This window comes from Neofelis nebulosa, chromosome 14 (genome assembly GCF_028018385.1).
Source record: "Neofelis nebulosa isolate mNeoNeb1 chromosome 14, mNeoNeb1.pri, whole genome shotgun sequence".
Lineage (NCBI taxonomy): Eukaryota > Metazoa > Chordata > Mammalia > Carnivora > Felidae > Neofelis > Neofelis nebulosa.
The window spans coordinates 14,236,505-14,256,437 of record NC_080795.1 but is presented as its reverse complement, the minus strand read 5'-3'; the positions used below and the strand labels follow the sequence as shown (position 1 = coordinate 14,256,437).

Here is a 19,933-nt window from a genome sequence, read left to right as displayed (position 1 = left end):
ATTGTTCTTTACAGTCAGCAATGTTAGAAGGAGTCAACAGACAAGTATTGAAGTGTCTCAAATAGAAAATTAGGGCCTGGGGGCAGTGGAGACCCCAAAGAAGGAATAGTCCATTCTATCTGTGGTAAGGTAGAAAGGAAACCTGTTACACGAGAGATCCAGATAGGAAAGTCTCATAGGGGAACTGACATTTTCCTAAGTGTTGAAAATCTTCACCATACAACCAAGGGGCATAGAGGGGTAGGATTCAGGGCAGAAGGAACAACCAGAGAAAACGCATGAGGATATGAAATCGTTTGGAACACTCCAAGGATGCATATAGCTTGGTGCACAAGAGTACAGGGTTTAAGGTAGGAACACCTCCTCCTATCTCATCATGAACATCTTGTATTGGGAAGAGGGAAGCTACTAAAGATTTTTAAGCAGGGGAATGATAAGGCCAAGTATTTTATTTCCAAAAAGCCTCTCTGGGGACAGTGTAAAAAGTGGGTTCAGGGGAAATTAAGACTAAAGAAGACTGTGTAGGCAAGACACATTACAGAGCTAGAACTGACAGAATTAAGATGGCTTCCTGAAAACTTCAGTCTAAAATAAAAGGAGAGTTAATACAACTTTTTTTCTTCTATTAACACACTGGTACCTTTGTATAGAGTTATTCAAGGCTATAGTTGGCCAGACTTAGAGGTCATCCAACCTGGTGCCCTAATTTGCTGAAGAATCTGCTATCCAAGGCAGTAAAGGTCACAGAGCTAAGCAGAGCAGAGCAGGCGTAGCTGGCCTCGGTTTGGGCCAGCTCCCCTGAAGGCTCCTGTCTCTTCATCTCTCCCTACTTTATTAATCAATTAGTGACCAGCAGTCAAATAGTACTACTAGGATTCTATTCTAAGGAACTGTGCAAACCATCATTTCATTTTATGTTTTATACATTCATGTGTTTACATTACTTTGCACATGCTTAAAATTATTTTTAAATTGTTGACAGTGCTCCTTTCTGTGAGACCCAGTGAACAAGGACCATAGAAAAGGCAGTGATCATTAACATTTATAAACTCTCCTTCATACTCTTATTTAGCTTCTTGGGTTGTGGTGATCTAAGGGAGTCTTCTGCTCTACAAAAATTATAGGCCAGTGTTTGAAATCCACTTGCTAGCTGTGTTATCTTTGGTTAGTCACTTGATCTCTCTATGTCTCAATAAAATAGGCATAATAATAGAACCTCTCTGATAGGACTGTAGAAGTCTTAAATGAGTTAATGTACTAAGAGAATGCTTGACATATGGCAAATACGATGTAAGTGTTAGTATGTATCAACATGGACAAACAGGTTCACTAGCCATGAAGTAGTCCAAAATGGGACCCTAAAAAAGACAAGGCCTATCTTTGATTATATTCACCAGAGGTTTATCTCTAGTTGCTTTTAACCTTTCATGAATCTATTAGGATGCTTCATACATCAAGTTAAATTTAGATGAATTGATTCTCCCACTCTCTTTGTTCGTGATTATTTTCTTCTGACTTCCTAACTCTTCAAGTGTTCTCTTTCCTCATTAAAGAAATAGTGTTGCACTATTTTGCCAGAGTCGTACTAAACTTACCTGAAAATGTCACAAGCTCTGCTGAATGTTTGCTAACGATACAATTGAATTTCTTCAAATAATGAGAAATCCATTCTTATGTTTCATGAATCTAGAGCCAAACGCTAACTTTTATTATTCTGATAAGAGATATCCATTTGTTTAACAATTAACAGGTACTGAGGACATAGTATGTGGTGTAGATGCAGCCAGGAATGCAGGGAGACTGCCTCCACTCAAGGGAATCACCGCTTTACAGGGGATTTGTTCATGGCGCTCCTATCCATAGAGTATACCTGCTGGGACCCAGACCCTGCTCTTAAGAATGGTGTAGAGTTCTGAATGGGATCAACATAGCCTCTGCCTTCATGGAGCATCAGGTCTAAAGAGGGATAAGGATAACAAATAGGGAAACAAAAAGGCACATAATTACAAACTGAGGAAAGGCATATGTGGGCAAAGAATAGGTTAAAATTACAACCCCTCTGTTCCTCCAAAGGAGCAGTTCTGTGTAAACAAGGTGAGAAGAGAAAGCCACTATGAAAAAGTAATGACTAGGAGGAGACCAGCCCAGGAGGCTGCTGTAAACGGAACAGAGGAAACGATGGTCAAAGTAGAGGGAACAGTATAAGTGAAGACCCCATGATGGAAACAATTTAACTCTGTTCAAGCCACAGAAGCAGCCCCGTGTGGCTGGAGTGAAGGCAACATGGCACCAGATGAGACTGCAGAGGTACACAGGGTCACAACCTGCAGAACATTGCCAGCCATGGCCAAGAGAGCGCATGTTATTCTTAATGCAGCGCGAAGTCATTAAAAGGTTTTAAGAAGCGATGTGCAATTTACATGTGTTAAGGTTCCACTGGAGGCTGTTTTAGGAATGGAGGGTTGAACAGCAGCACAGATGGAGCCAGGGTGTGCACTGAGATCATCAGGCAACCCATCCCACTGCCCATGCCACAGAGCTAATACGAGGAAGGTAGAACGCAGTTGAAAAGAAGTGGAGGAATTCTGCTTCATTTGCAAATAGAATGTGTGATCTCACTGATGAATTAGAACTGCAGGATGAGGAATGGGGGAGAATCAAGGCTGATGGCCATGTCTGTGGCTCAGGCATATAGGTGGACAGGAATGAGAAAGATTGAGAAGGAACTGGTTTCGTGAGAAAAAAAAAAACTGTCCATTTTTTTTTTAATTTGGCCTTGCACAGGGAGACTCTTTTGTAAATAATTACCTTGTAGTAGTTAGGTCCTAATAGAGTTTCATATGAATAATCCAGAATTCTGCTTTATGTTCTCTGACTCACACCAAATTAAATGTAAGGGAGGATTGCTATCATCCCTGGATCACTTGCTTCTCTGGATAGTGGGCATCCCTTACAAAATGTGTCTGGCAAAGTAACCCTAAGAGTTGATAGTATCCCAAAGAAGTTCCATCTCCCCTCCTACCAGCCTGAACTTTGCTTGGTATTAGGGTGAGGTGCCTAATAATGCCATCAGATCTTTAACCAACCTGACATTAGAGCATGAAATGAAATGAATCTTAGAACACCACGTGACACTGAAATTTGGGTGTGTCTTCAGAGGTACGTGGCCACCCCAAACGATTAGCCTGACTAAGGATAAGTGAAATGAGGAATCTGGAAGCAGGGTCAGGGCCCCCAAAACGATTAGCCTTACTCAATCACGCCACACAAATTCCCTTTACCAATCACTGGGTCAGGGATGGTCATGTGATCCTGCCCTAGTCAATTCCAGTGAAAGAAAAACTGAGGGCTTTTGGGAAAGTGCTTCTTGGTCCTAAGAAGGAGGCACAAGGAGAGACAGCCCTTTCTTGGTCCCCTGGACACTGCCATATCGGGAGCTGCTGCAGGCATCTTGCTCACAACCTAAGAATGTTTTCAATTAGCAATAATCGCGTCTCGGATAAACCTCATTGGCTACGATACTGCCACTGCGCAAAGCTTCACAATCTAGAATGAAGCCAACACAGGTGAAGGCAGATCCAGTAGAAAGCACACAAGGTAAGCAGGAGCCCCTCATCCTTCCCTGGATCCTGTGCTAGTCCTCAGCTTCCTGTTACATGGAACAAGGAAGTTCCTCATTGTTAAGCCAGTTGGAGAAGGGCTTTCTCTTGCTGATGCTAAATCTGTCTTTACTAATATATATGTCCCATGACTTGGGGAAATGATCAAATCATTGTACACTCAAGTCCATGAAAAAATAAAACTTCTTGTGGGTTCCACTGTGTTTTTTAATGCTGAATATACCTATTTTTTGAGAAACATGTATATTCTCTCAAGAGTTTATAAATCAAGGTGACTAAGTTTAATGAGAGAAGGAAGCCATCAAAGAATTAAAATACCTTTCAATAATGTTTTCTATGGAATTATAGATTCACTTTCAAAATAGAAATAAGTGATGAAAGAAATTCACAAAATGTAAAAAAAAATGAAAATATGAAAGTAAGAACATATTGAAGACCATATTTTAGCAAATAACCCCTGAAAAACAAAAAATAAAATAAAATAAGAGACGAAAATAAAGGAGGTTTTTTTTTTCTCTCTCCCTCTCTCTCTCTCTCTCCTGTCCCAATTTATTAGCTACCAAGTCAGATGAAAAGTAGAAATGGTACTATTGAAGTTAAGAGGGGAAAATTATTTGGAGGACACCTCTGATGTTGTAAACAGCAGGGAATTGTCTGAGCATCAAAAATGTCTTTGGATGGCAGGTTATAAAGGGAAAGAACTTACTGGCCTGTGTGGTCCCCAAATCCTGTAAGAGGTAAGTCACTAGAGCATGGAGAGATTAGTATGGATCACAAGATAAACAGAGCATATAAAAAACTGTATTTTGTGTGCAGCTGAGCACTGAGGGCCCTGAGGATATAAAGATCTAGACCAGAAACATCAATGCCCTCAATGGGAGAAGGCTGCCCTACCTCCTTCCATGGTGCCATGTCATAATACGGGCCTGGCCTCATTCCTTACCGGCTACCTCCCTGGGAGGAAATTTCAGTTTGTACTGTGTAAGTCTGTGCATTTTACATTTTGGCCACTATAGAACTAGTCTGTTTTCCTGATTATTTTCGAAAATGTCACCTTAGGTATAAAGATTATAGTGGTTAGAATATTTTTGAAATATTTAACCTTTCAAAAACATAAAGTCTCAAACTTATCTTCTAGAAAGTGAATGAAACGGGCTCCTATTTTTTTTCTCTTTAGTTGAAAAAAATTTCAATTCATTCCCCTATTTCATACTATTTGAGGTAACTACAGTTTATTCTTTACAAGTTTCCCACTAAGCTTAGTCAAATGCACCCACAGAAGTGCTCAGGTGCGCAGAAATATACATGAAAGATGTGACTTATTGTAAGCAAAAATAGGAAAAGAACAGATTCACCTAGCAAATAAATTGAGCGGTGTCTAATCATTTCATAAAGTTAGCCATTATGGGAGCTCCTCAAATACTGAGTTTTTCTGATGCATTTTTATAAAATTATTAATTCATAAACATTGATTTACATAACATGGCACTGCATCCACTTCACAGCACCAAGCGTTTTATGATGTGGAATATACAATGAAGCCTCAATTACCTATGTAACTGATCGTCCTTTTTTAAAAATAGTTGAACAAGTTTGATTCCCCCCCACCCCCGCCAAGAGGTGAAAAAGTAACTGTGAATATGGCCAAATAACCTAGACTTTGAGAAATGATCTGATATCAGACTATCTTGATTTTTTTTTCCTTTGGAGTCATAACAAAACCACAGCCTGTTTCCTCCTGGAAAAAGTGATGACAATCAATATGCCAAGTGGTTGTTCCCAGAGTGGAAATGAGATGAAACTTGGCTGGGCGCGTCTCTTCTCTCTGGAAAGATAGTTTGTTTCCTTTGATGGGCACCACCTGCCCTAACTTCCATTGGCGGGGGGGGGGGGGGGGGGGGGGGGGGGGGGGGAGTTGGAGCGGGGAGGGGAGTTTCTACTGTTTTCCAGAGTTAGAGATGGCACTGTCAGCAGTGCAGAGAAATGGGCACCAATGGGGAGGCCATCACCGGATGGCGGTTATCAGGTCCTGGAGTTTGCACAGGAGCAGGGCAAGAGCAAGGGCACTGACCCTTTGGACCTAAGATGGGAAGTGTCCCCTCCCAGCGGGCCAGCGGGACATCTGATACCACCACAGGAAAGCCAGCTGTGCCCAACAGAACACAGACCACCTGGGTCCTCTGCAGCAGAGGGTGTTGCAGCAGGATGTGAAGGCCAGAGCAGAAGCAGGTGCAGATTCATCAGGGAACTCGTGAAGACACCTGCGAGGACTTCCGTAAGGACACCTGTGTGGCCTCCCCTGAGAGGAAACCATAGAAATACTGGGAAACACTCTGAAGGAGACCTATTTATATGAAGGGGGTTACTGGGAGATCCTACGGCAATTACATGGATTTGGGGCCTTTTCACTCAACTGTTCTCCTTTTCCGAAATATTCTTCAAGATAGACACATCTCAACCCATCTCAACGGCTTTGGGTCTCTGTTTAAATATCACCTTATCAAGAAGTATTTCCCTGACCACACAGTACCCATCCTGTGCCATTACTTTAATTTTTCCAGTGCACCCTTACAATCTGACATATCAAACATATATATATTGATTGATTGACTGTTTCAGCTGAAAGCTCTGCAGGGCAGAAATTTGTGTTTATTTTGTCCACTCTTTTATTCTCAGAGCTTAGAGTAGTTCCAGGCACAGAATAGGCACTCAGTTATTATTTGTTAAATAAGCAAACAAATCCACTCCACACCGTGGTGTAATAGTCTCTCGGTTCTTTGTCTCAGTCTAGCTACTCCAATAGTCACATCTGGAACCTTGTCATCACCCATAATCCACTGTCCCGCTCTCACATCTCTCTCCTCTATTGGCTTATTCAACATTTTCCACCACACACATTCTTCAAACTCAGTAAGGCTCTTTTACTTTCTTCAAACCACCAACTCTATCTTTCAAACCCAGCTCTTCGCTTCTGTCAGCTCAGCTTCCATAGAAGATTGGTCAATAACATTTCTTGCTGTTCTATATTTCGGTTGTCCTGTCCTGCTGGGCCCCATCCCAGGGTGGCCCAGCTCTCCACTTCTCTGCGCAGCTGAGCATTGCTGAAGAGAGCCACACAACCGAGCCAATTAGCTAATGTGATTAAATTCCATCGCCAACTTCACATGGGTCCTCGAACCCCCCATTTTATTCCTCTACCTTCACCATATTATATCTCCTCCTAGTGTGCAGAGACAATAGAGGCCAGCATATGGGAAACTCATCATCTTTCCAATAGCAAACACACAGGCCTGCCCTCACCTCATACAACTATCATTCTCACTTACTTTCTGAGGAACTTACACTATCGACTATCCTTTGTATATTCATCTGCTTTCCATGATCTTATATGAGCTTTCTAAAGCCACCATAACAAAGTCCTACCGACTGGTGACTTCAACGACTGAAACTTGTTGTCTCACAGTCTGGAGGCTAGAAGTCTGAGGTCAAGGTGTCAGCAGGGTTGGTTCCTTCTTAGGACTGTAGATTATGTTCCATGTCTCTCTCCTAGCTTCTGGTGGTTTGCTGGCAATCTCTGGCACTCCTTGGCATGTTGAGGCATCACCCCAATTTCTGTCTTCATCTTCATATGGCATTCTCCTATGTGTGTCTCTGTATCCAAAATTTCCACTTTTAACAAGGACACCGGTCATATCAGATTAGGACCCACCCTCCTCCAGTATGACCTCAGCTTAACTAATTACATTTGCAATGAAGCTATTTCCAAATAAGGTCACATTCTGAGATACTGGGGGTTATAAATTAAATATATGAAATGTCCGGGGGCCAATTCAACCCATAACACATTTGCATCCTGCCCACTGGCTTTCAAATATGCTTAAATTTCTCCTCTTAAAAAAAATTCAACACAGCTTATATTTCATTCTATATTCTGCCCCCATATCTGTTCTTGTCTTAACAGTCACTTTAAAAAAAAAAAATGTTTTCTTTAACTGATGTCTCTATTTCTCTATTTCCCATTCTACCCTTGATCCACTCCAAAACCCTCCAACAGCTCCCACAAAGGTCAGTAACGGCCTCCTGTAGGTACCACAGTGGTTATTTCAGTCGTCAGCTTATTTGGCCCCCCAGAAGCATTTGTCAACACCAAACATGCCTGCCTTCTTGAAATATTCTCCTCCAATGGAAACTTAGCACTACCATTGTTTTGTTTTGTTTTGTTTTGTTTTGTCTTTGTACTCACTTTTCCATTTGCTTTGCAGACTAATCATCTTCTATGCAGCCTCCAAGCAAGCCTGTAATCCTTGATCACGAATCCTCTTTATTTCGCACTCTACCCTTTTCCTAGGTGATTCCATACATACTCCTGGCTTCAATTACCTCCCAGACTCAGTGTGAATTCCACTGTCCACTTGCTTCTCCCTGAATGCCCTAAACTTTTGTCAACTTCACATTGCTGAACCTGAACACAAAATCCTCACTCCCATCACCACCATTAACGGAAGTCTTTCTCTTGTGTTCACTATGGCAATGACTCAAAGCATCACACAGACTTGACTAAAGAACCGTATACCAAAGCTGTGATTTCTTCCTTTAACTTCATGGTGTCCTCCAATTATATCAGGTTTAAAACACTTAAGCATCTAAGATTTTGATTTTTCAAAATGAAACATTTTACATGCAAAAGTTCATTAATTCACATAACAATTCTATGACGTAGTTTCATCTATTCACATTTTGTAGATGAGGAAACTGGGCTTGAGGAAGTTAATAATTCCTTCAAGATCACCTAGATTGCAAATGAGGAAGCCTTGTGTTGACCTAAGTCTGGCCTGAGAATCTGAACCCTTAGCCACAATAGTAAACTATGGTCACAGTCATAGTATACATTGAAGTCATCAGGAGAAAGCAGAAAGCCACATTTAACCCTGGTTTTGAGGAATTAGAGAAAATATGGATAAAGAGAAAAGTAAGAGTATCACACTGTTTAAGCAGAATGAAGATTAAAGTGACCTTGACATATGAGAGGAACAGCAGAATCCATTCCATGGACCAGAGTCCCTATTGAGGGCTATTCTATAAAGGTAAAAGTATAAATGAGCGTCATAAAATGGAATTTCTTGAATACCAGGCTGAGAAGTTAAAACCTGAACCTCTAAGCAATAGGAAAGCAAGAGCAAAAGCGATTTTGAAAAGCATGGGATAATACCCTCTGTTTTTCTTTCTGCTGTCCTTTCTGACAGCACCCAAGTCTCTCATAGCCACTTTGGGTAGAGAGGGACAGTGAGGACACAAACTCCTCCTTTCTGAGTTGTAACTGATAACTCAGACCGGCACAGTCATGTGATTCCAACAAAAAAAAACATGCATCGAATGTGGTTAGGCTTTCAAGACTATATACTTGATAGGAATATACAAATTATTTAGAAAACGTACTTTCCTTGACCCTGTTAACTCCTCTTTTGTATAGTAATTCATCTTTTTCTCCATCAAAGATCTATGCCAGAAATCTATCTAAAGAATGGAAGATAGGATGGGCACCGTTTTTCTGGGACATGGTAATGCATTTCTCATGATGACTACTGACACTCAGCTTCCAAAATGCCTTGTTCTTGCAGCAAAGTTGATGTATCAGGAGATGAACTTGTCGACCCACCAGAAGACTGAGATCATTTATAGATTGGTATACCTAAATTGGACCAGGGAATTTGTTAGGGACTGGAAATAGAAGGAACAAAATGGTTCCTATCATCATAGAGCTTACACTCTTTGGGGGAAGACAATCACTAATATAAACACAAACCTACCCACTGATATTGATGAAGACTCATATTACATAATTCACTTCAATGTGACAGATTAAAAAAAAATTTTTTTAATATTTTAAAGCTTATTTATTTTGAGAGGGAGAGTGAGAGAGTGGTGGAGGGAGTGAGAGAATCCCAAGCAGTCTCTGCACTGGCAGCACAGAGCCTGACACGGAACTCAAACTCACAAACCACGAGATCATGACCTGAGCCAAAATCAAGTCGTATGCTTAACCGACAGAGCCACCCAGGTGCCCCTGTTTTGTGTTTTGTATGCCATAGTCCCTGATATGCAATCTTGGAATTCCTGTAGTATGTGATCCATTTACATAAGCCTCAAGCAAGTTATTTAATTTCACTAAGGTTCAGTTTTCTCATATGTAAAATGGGACCAATAATAACAATTGGGGAGTTGCATGAGGATAAGTGAGATAATTTACGTAAAAATGCTTACCAGGGTACCTAATATAGACTAAATATTGGATTATGTTAGCATTGTTACTCTCAGAGCAGTGCTTCTTAGGAGTCTGCACCTTTCATTCTACAGGATACAGAATCCGATCAGTCATATAGTTCTTAACTGCCACATCAACAATGTTTTATGCTACCAATAAATGTTGACTAAAAATCTCTTATAGGTAAACCATTATGTAACATTTTGGAGGTAGGGAAAAAAGGTGGTAGCTTATTATCTAGTAAAGGAAGCAGATATGGATGTAGATGGATAGAGACACAAATGTATATACCATGTGGGAGCTGGAGATGGAAAAAGCCAGACTGGAGACGATTCAAATTGGAACACTGGAGTGATCAACACTACATATCAACAGTAGCAAGTCTTGCCTGGATCTGGAGGCGAGACAGAAGCCCAGATGGAGGCAAAAGAAAAGAGTGATCAAAGGGAAACATTTCAATTTCACCCCAGTCCCCTGGTGGGGAGAGCGGGCTTGATCAATGTCGGGGGTTGGGGGGGGGGGGCGGGGAGGAGGGCATACATTTCAGGGAATGTTTCTATTAGAAGCACTGTGACCATGATCATTCTAAGTGCCTGATACCAGCATCCATACAGGATGCAGGTAAGAGATAAAAAACAGTCCTAGTCTCAAGTGGTTAAGATTTCTTTACATCTCAGAGTTGCTGCTTTAAAAGTTTGCAGCCTGGAAACTTATGTCCATGCAAAAACACACACTTGAATGTTTATAACAGCTTTATATGCAGTTGCCCAAACCTGGAAGCAGCCAAGATGTCCTTCGAGAGACAACTACCAATAGATGAAGATGAATATCAAGGTGAGTGGATGAAGACACTTAGATGCCTATAACTAAGAGGAAGAAGAATATTTTTAAATGTGTATTTATTTTTGGGAAAGAGAGAGAGTGCGAGCAGGGGAGGGGCAGAGAGAGAGAGGGAGACACAGAATCCGAAGCAGGCTCCAGGCTCCGAGCTGTCAGCACAGAGCCTGATGCGGGGCTCGAACTCACGAATGGTGAGATCGTGACCCAAACCTAAGTGGGACACTCAGTCGACTGGGCCACCCAGATGCCTCTGGAAGATGCCAGAGTCTGAGAAGGCTACATCCTGTATGACTGCAAGAAGATGACATTCTAGGAAGGGCAAAACTATGAAGACAATAAAAAGTGGTTGCCAGGGGTTTGATGGAAGGCAGAGATGGACAGATTGGAGCTTACACAATTTTTAAGGAGGTGAAACTATTCTGGATGTTATTGTAATGAGGTATACTTGCCTTTACATATTTGTTGTACATCAAAGAACTTATAATGCCAGCGGTGGACCTTGACGTCCACTGTGGACTTTGGATGATAATGATGTGTCTGTGCTGGTTCATGGATTGTAACAAACGGTAACCCTGGTGAAGGATGTTGACCGTGGGGAGACAGTGCTTGTTTGGAGGAAGGGGCATATGGGTGCATATCAGCTTTGCTGTGAAACCAAAACTCAAGAAAATAGTCTCTTGATTTTAAAAAATCCCGGTGGATGGACACTGTGTAGATAGGTGACAGGTATGGGAGGGAGGCTTATCTTTCCTTGCTCATCCTTTTCAGCCTTTCAAATTTTGCATCATGACAATGTATTACATGTTCAGTGAGCAATTTCTTTCAATAACGAGGTAAAAATAAATATCCACACCAATGATATTTATTTGAAGTTCACAAGAAACTGCACGGTACTTACTCATATATCATATATGGACATATGTGGAAAACATGGTTGGGGATCCGGAGGCAGCTTTGAATCACTACACCCATAGTGAACAGTGTGTTCCATAGGGAACAGATACAGGCACATGAAGTACTTTGCCCTAAATCACACAGCAGTGTTCCAGGAACACTTTTATCTGACCAGGAAGATGCTTCCTCTTTCTCTTCCTGCTGTTTCGCTGCTTCTTCATATTGCAAGGCACAAAAAATGGCCATTCCACTGGAAGTTCTAATTTATCACAAAGGCAATCGAGTTAGCGCAGCAGATCATTCAAAATTGATAAACCTGAAACCAGTCATATGCTTTGGATACCTTTCCCACTTAGAAATTCTAATTGACCTTCATACCTGACCTCTGGCCTCCGCATTCTGGCTAAGCCATGTCATTCAGCCAGGTGAGAGGTTTAAAGTTAACATCACTGGCGTGCCTGGGTGGCTCAGTCAGTTGCCCGTCCGACTTCGGCTCAGGTCATGATCTTGCGGTCTGTGAATTCGAGCCCCGTGTCTGGCTCTGTGCTGACAGCTCGGAGCCTGGAGCCTGCTTCTGATTCTGTGTCTCCCTCTCTCTCTGCCCCTCCCCTGCTCATGCTCTGTCTCTGTCTCAAAAATAAATAAAACGTTTAAAAAAATTTTTTTAAGTTAACGTCATAAATCTTCTGGTCTCCCAATAACACAGCCAGGGGGCACACTCCCAGGACCTGGGGGGCTTCTTAGTTCAGCTCTCCATATAAGGAAATGGATACTAAAAGCAAAGATGAGGGTTGATGACATGACCGATTTTCACTGAGGATAACGTGTGAGTCATCCTTCTAAGCACTGATCAGATATTAACTCAACCCATACAGCCACCCGGTCAAGTGGGCACAGCTATTGTTCCCACTTCATAGATGAGAAAATGAATGTATTCAGAGGGTGGGCAACTGGTTGAGGTGACTCAGACATGGAGTCAATCTATAAACTCTGGTAAACCGTGTCTACTCAGTACCGTACTTTCCCCATGTGTTAGGATCTGACAGTAGAGACCGGCCACAGCTATCGGCGGGACTGTGGGATTTGTTCCAGGTCAGAGGTCTGAGGTACTCTGGGTAAGAGGGGAAGCAACCTGAATCGACCCTTCATTCTTTGCAGAAGAGTAGACTTCCAGGACCTGGAGTCTGCAGGGAGGTCAGCGTGGGGAATAGTTTCAGGACCTTAGTAACCAGGCTGGGAATCTCAGGCACTAACCCCACCCATTTACTGGGACTAGTGTGCTGCAGATGCCCAGACCCAAGCTCAGGAATAATCGAGACATCTTCGGAATCTGAGAAGACACCCCAAAGCAGCGATTTGCAGGGTGTGGTCTCCAGCCAGCATCAGCATCACCAGAGAATTTGTTAGAAATGCAAATTCTCTGGCCCCATCTAGGATGACTTAAGTCAGAAAGAATCTCATAGTGGGGCCCCAAAGTCTGTGTTTGAACAAATATTCTGGGTGATTATGATGTATGCCAAAGTTTGGGAACCTCTACCCTACGGGACCCCCATATCCGATGCCTGCCTTTTCTCCCCAGAGCACCTTATCTGACAGCTATTTTCTGGGTATCCCTGGAAGCAACGAGAGCTCTCCTAACTCTGTGGGACACTCACCTGGGACAGTAACACAGAAACCGAGTGGGCTGGGTGGGGGCGAGTCCCGGGATTCTGACTTCCCATTCTTTTTTCTTACTATTTTAAAGAAGAGAGAATGATGATTTCTCTTCTTCTGAAAATGCCAAAGGCAAACGAAATCCTCAAGTTGGGTTGGTTTTGGTTTGTTTGTTTTGACAGAAATGAATCACTGTAGGAAAATCTTTCAAGCTTGGAGTGATTTATACTACCCAAACCCTAAGTCATCCCAGTGGCCTTGGCCATTTCTGCCATGTGGAAAGTTCCAACTAAATCAAATGGAGTACAATGCCTGCGGGAGCGATTTTGCTGATCCCCTTCCAGATTGTTTGGAAACCCAGGACTGAATATCTCACACCGCCATCAGAATCCTCCCTTTCTCCCCCTTCTGTGTAGACAGCATGTTAAAAAGATGAGTAAGTGACTGTTCTAAGGATATGTTCCACCTGCTCGGAATACGGGAAACTACAGACGCTGGGGCTGCCTAATCAAGGAAATGGCTTCTGCAATCTCAGTTCCAGAGGATTGTGTTCTTCACACGCCCTCTTGTGGCTACTCTGAGATAATGCAATCCCGTAAGGTCTTGGACTGCTCCTGCACTAAAGACACACTTAGAGACAGAAATCTAGGAATTCAGGATTTGGGAAGCTTGTCTTACCCTAAATTATGCTTGTTTGGGGCTTTGCGGAAATCTATGGAGCTAGTCTTCCTGAAAGGATTGTGATACTATGTCCCAAACTAAAGCCGTTTTGCAGAGAATAGCTAACGAATACTAGCTCTTCTATTTAAAGAGTTTATAACAGTTAAGGAAGGAGGCTGCAAGTACAGAGAGGATAACTGTGCAGCTTGTCGCTGTGTTTACATGGGCAAAGCCAAGTACAAGAGAGAGTTTCTATCCTTTGCAGGATTATTCACCAGTTAAGCCAAAAACAAACTATAAAAGAAATAGGTATGTATGTAGGTACATGGGTATTGACACACAGAGGTAGTGTGCGTCCTGCACAAGCCCCAGAACAAATTCCTTCCTCCAGTTGGTAGGCTTCTGAAGTCCAGCATCCTCCACATGGCTCTGCTGCCTTGAGCAGGGAGGAGGTGATAGCTTTCTTCAACTCCCCCGGGGAAATAGGGCACTGCAGTTCCCTTAGCCCTCCTTCGCCTGAAAAACATCTTTCTGCCCCATTAACCTCTGAGAATGTAAAGCCTTTCCTGCATATAGGTTTAGCAGTACTATATTCCTGCTGTTCCCCTTCTAGATTTAAGAAAGAAAAATCTGCTAAAGGTTATAAGCTCCCAATAGAAAAACAAGATCTAACGCACTCTGCGATGTCTAGCTAATCACCTCCACAAATAGATATTAATGAAAGTTTGATCATGGGGAGATTACATTAATTATTCAGTTTTTCTAATTGTCTAGAAATAAAAATGGGTTTTCAGAAGCTAGACAAAAATTTCCAGAACAGAGAAACATAGGGGTGAGTGAGAGGATCAGGAAGCACATAGGATTTAAGACAGGGCTTCACGACCTTGGTTATTGACTCCTGGTGGCGGGGGAGGGGCATCCAGCGCACTGTGGAATGCACAACAGCATTCCTGGAGTTTATCCACTAGATGCCAGTAGCACATCCCCCAATTTATGACAACAAAAAAGTGTCCCCAGGCATTGCCGAATGTCCTCCGATGGCAAAACCACCCCCACTTGAGAACCATTGGCTTATGAAGATGAAGTTCATACGAAATTGTTAAATATCGCAATGGGTGATCAAAGATGAGACAGAATATGTCCGACTGTAGGGCGCTGTGGGGTAGAGCCTCACATAGAGGCCAATAGAGACAATGTTTGGAGTTAGTAAGACCAAGTCTCAGATCAAATGATGTGAATTTAGGCCTCTTTTCTCCCCCTAAGCCTCAGTTTTTACATATGTAAAATTAACGACAATATTCATATAATGACAGTAATAATAATAAAAAAGATTGTTGAGAGGTTAAATGAAATAAAGTATATAAAGGCTCTCATATATTGTCTAGTATCTAACAATGTCAGCAGATAGTGTTCTTTCCTCATCTCCAGAAGTTTCTAGAAATAAAAGATAGCTTTTGGAGCAGTAGTTTAAAAGAGTCCTGGGAGACTGGTCTGGGTGGGGTGGAAAGAGCCCTATAGTTGGGATTCTCTGTGAATAATGTCACCCTGGCTTCCTTCTGAAGAATTATTCCTGCAACGGAGGCTATGCCAGTTCAGAACAAAGTGCAGTGAGATGTGTTAGCTCTCTAGATAAATAATCACTCTAGGGCAGCAAAGCACATAAAATCATTCCAGAAACAGAAATATTTATAGTCCTTAAATGTCCACTCTGGTCTCTATTTTTCAATCAGCAAAGTGCAAAATCACCCTTTTAACATGCGGAGGAAAATCCTTACACGTTTGTATCCAGGGAACATTCTTGGAAAATTGAAGCAGAAGGAATGTTTGCAATGTTATTTGTGTCTGATATGCACCCCTTCTTGAAATAATGAAAGCAGTGTTTCCAGATGAGTCCTCTAATGTTTCATGGAAACCTTAAGCGACTCAATGAAAGTATCTTCATTGCCCTTCTTGTTCCCTACAGCTTTAATTACATCATTTGCTTTTATCCTGTAGAAATTGCCTAAAAATAAAAAAGATGTTCAAAATGATTTAAAATTCCCACACATTAACAATCGTGGGATCAGTAGCTTATTCATGAACTTCATCCCATTGAAGATTACTTCTCCTTTTTCCAGAATCCCTGTACACGAATCTGTACACATTTTTTACTTTCTCCTTTCTCTCTGACATTCAGGACTCCTCACTGGAAAACTGGGAGAGGATTAAAATTCTCCATATTTTAAATTTTGCCCACACCATTACCACTGTCACAAATTGTTCCAGGTTGAACTATATGAAAATAACAATATTGACTTTTTTACCTACAGAAATGGTGAGTTCTTACCGGTTTAAATTAGACCTCTGTCCCTATTTCTCTCTCTTAAAATTCAGCTCATCCTATGTCATTTTCCTTCTGGAATTTTCCACAATTACCCCAGCCCTGAAATGCTCTCCCCTGTCTCAAGATACATGCTCTGCAGTGCCTAGTACTCTTGTTGTGCACTCGTTACATCACTTTGGGAGGCGTTTCCTTACGAGAGAGCATAAATCACAGAAATGAGCCGGGAGCTCTGCGTCTGAAGCCTCTAAGTGCCGGCTGGGTGACCTTGGGTAAGTTACATAGCCTCCCTAAGTCTCAATTTCCAGACTTATAAAAGAGTTAAGTATTCACAAAATGGATTCAATACTTTACATAACGTCTATTAGGTAAGTGCTCTGTAAATGGTCCTTTACAAAAATGATTGGGAATTGTTATCCATGAAGTCCTGTAGCAAGGCCTTATTTACTGCAGCCTCCCCATAGCTCCTAGCATACCATGGGTATTCAAGAAATAACAATAACAACAGCAATATGATAACTTAATTTTATCAGGCACTCACTCCACGTGGTACCAAGCTTAGTATTTTCCTTGCATTATCTCATGTAATCCTCACCCCAGTCCTGTGAGGGAGATACTTGCTGTTACCACCCTTTTGGAGAAGAGGAATTTGAGGCAAAGAGAGGTCAAATAAACGGAACATGGCCACACACGTGGAGGAGCCAGAGCTGGAACCAAGGTCATCTGGTGTCAGAGTCCATAATCTGCTTGAACCTTCCCATTGATGCCTGAGATGTATTGGAAAGGCCTTAAAGGCCTCTTTTCTACTTTGAAGAGTCCAGGACTCAAATATAATATTCTTTCATCACTGAATGATATTTGCATTCATTTAACTAATCGATTGTCTCATTTTTTCCTTTGTCCCATTAACTGTTTGGTATTTCACGTGGGTTACAAGTAGCTATAGATTTTGCCAACATAGCTGGGCAGTTCTAAATCATGGTTAACATTAAGAGTTTAGCTCATTTCTACCATTGACCTTCTGGGTGTGGTGTACGGTGTGAGGCATGGGACAAATGTATATAAGGACCCTACAGCCCTCAGCTAAAAGTATTCATAGTTGGTCGTGTTAAAAGACTAAACTTGGCATCTTTAAAGGTGGCACCACTGAAAAACATAACTGAACTTTAAGAATCATTTCAGGGGCGCTTGGGTGGCTCAGTCGGTTAAGCATCCGACTTCGGCTCAGGTCATGATCTCGCGGTCCGTGAGTTCGAGCCCCGCGTCGGGCTCTGTGCTGACCGCTCAGAGCGTGGAGCCTGTTTCAGATTCTGTGTCTCCCTCTCTCTCTGCCCCTCCCCCGTTCATGCTCTGTGTCCCTCTGTCTCAAAAATAAATAAACATAAAAAAAAAGAATAATTTCAAACAATATCACAGAAATAGCCCTGTGTGCCCGGCCAGCACTTGGTGAAATACTGGGAGGCCTAAACAAGAATACAGCGTGACCCCTGACTGCAAGGAACTTACCACGCTCTGAAGATACTCATTCTCGTATGCAATCAGATGATAACGCAAATCAACACATTCATTCCATCAACAAATACGGATTAAGCACCAAATGTCTGCCAAACCTGTGCTCGTTGCCGGGAAAATGATAAACAGGTTGGGCCCGGCCCTGTCCCCATGAACCATACTATCTGGGAGAATACGTGACCGAATTGGTGAGAAAGGTAAAAAAAACAATATCAGAGTTTAGAGAGCTCATTGAGGACCAGCATGATTGGAAAAGTCTTCTACAATGAGAGCAAGATTTGCGTTTGGTCCTCAACCAAGTTTGGTAAAATGCCACTTGGTGACTTAATTCCCATACACAGCAACCAATAACAAATGCACAGCACAGTATCATCAATTTCACATTGCGGGTAGAAGACATCCGATGAAAATTCTTACGCTTCCAAAATCTGCATCCCTCCCTGTTCACATCAAACCTAATGGCATTTGAAGCTTTGTATTCTTATTTCATTTACTGACGGAACTAAGGCAAAAATAACCTCAAATTTGAAAACGTTCCCTGCAAAGATTCTGATAAAATTATGTTAAAAAGCCAAAGTCCTGCACTATGGTCAAAATTGAGGTGTTTTCCTTTCAGTTCAAAACCTCAATTTTCAGACCTTAATATCTTAGGCTTTTCAATCCCAAGAAGTTGGTTACAGAGAGTAGTTACGGTGAAGAAGGAGACCACTGATAGCATGCTCCGGCAGTGCAACCCCTGCCTTTCGTCTTTAAAATGGTTAAGTAAGCAATCCAAGGAAAAAGAGGTTGGGGGTTAAAATGCCGACTCAATCGAGAGGAAAGACCCGGGCAGGTCAAACTGTATTTTTTTTTTTTCCCATTTCCTTTAATACTAGCCGATAGTGTGAGTAAGAAGCCAAGCTATTTCCTTCCCCATATTATGGCTTAGAGGAGTTTTCTCCAGTGTAATTCACATGGTATCAGGGATTATCTTTTTATCTGCAAACTAAACAAGATGAAATTATGTCAGCACAAGTCTCGGCAGACAAGATATGTCAAAAAGATAAATTACGTAATTTATATTTGCATGCCTTTGCATTTCTAATTATATTTGCATTTTAAGTATTGAATTCATTTTTAATTGCAGGGCTAAAATGATATGATATAATTAGGCATGGACGGACATGGGACAGTTTCAGACCCTTTTCTTTGTCACAACCACAATCAAAGGCTTTTTTCCTTCCCATGATACCCCCAGAAACGCCAAAGAGCAGTATGATAAAACTAAGGGCTAACTGATTATTAACATGGTGCTTCCTACTATTGTCCAAATTATTCTTTCCCTGCCATATTAACAGAATGTACACTTCTGCCCTTGTGATGACTCCTGGCAGGAGGTAGAATGCGTCTCTGCCCTAGCAGTAGACCTGTGTACGTCAGTGGGTGAGCAAGTTTTCAGTATGCCATCACAGCCTCTGTGCCCTTGCCCTCTGCCACAAGAACACCGTGTCCCAGACAGGGGCTGCTCCTTCAGCCCGGATCCAGGAATGAGGAGACACTGGGAGTGGAATTACAGATGGCCTACAACGCTGAGCAGAACGGCAGCCAGCTCTCAGCCTTTATGTAATGAGGGAGAGATGAACGCTTATTTTGGAGGCCACTAAGAGTCTGAAATCATTACACAGAAAACCTGACGGGTACAATAAGCAGCGGTTATTATTCTATCATACTGTCATAGTATTTGTATACAGCAAAAGAAACAGTGAGCAAAATGAGAATGCAGCTTGCAAACAGAAGGCAGTGGAAATGTACAAAATGCAACCTATGGAGAAAATGTTTGCAAACCATCTATCTGTTCAGGGGTTAATATCCAAAATATATAAGGAACTCGTACAATTCAATAGCAACACAAACAAACAATCCACTTACAAAATGGGCAGAGGGCTTCAATAGACCTTTTTTAAAAAGAAGACAGCCAAATGGTACATGAAAAGATTCTCGACATCACTAATCATCAGGGAAATGCACATCAAAACCACAATGAGCTATCACCTCACACTTGTTAAAGTGGCTGTCATCAGGAAGACAAAAGATAACAAGTGTTGGTGAGGATGTGGAGAAAAGGGAACCCCTGTGCATTGTTGGCGGGAACGTAAATTGATGCAGCCACTGTGGAAAATAGTATGGAGGTTT

The 19,933-nt window shown here is 41.9% G+C and overlaps 1 pseudogene; it reads right to left on the bottom strand.

Moving 5' to 3' along the window:
- Window positions 1–3,462: 3,462 nt before the first annotated feature.
- On the bottom strand, window positions 3,463–3,539 carry LOC131495181 (U4 spliceosomal RNA; annotated as a pseudogene).
- Window positions 3,540–19,933: the final 16,394 nt, after the last annotated feature.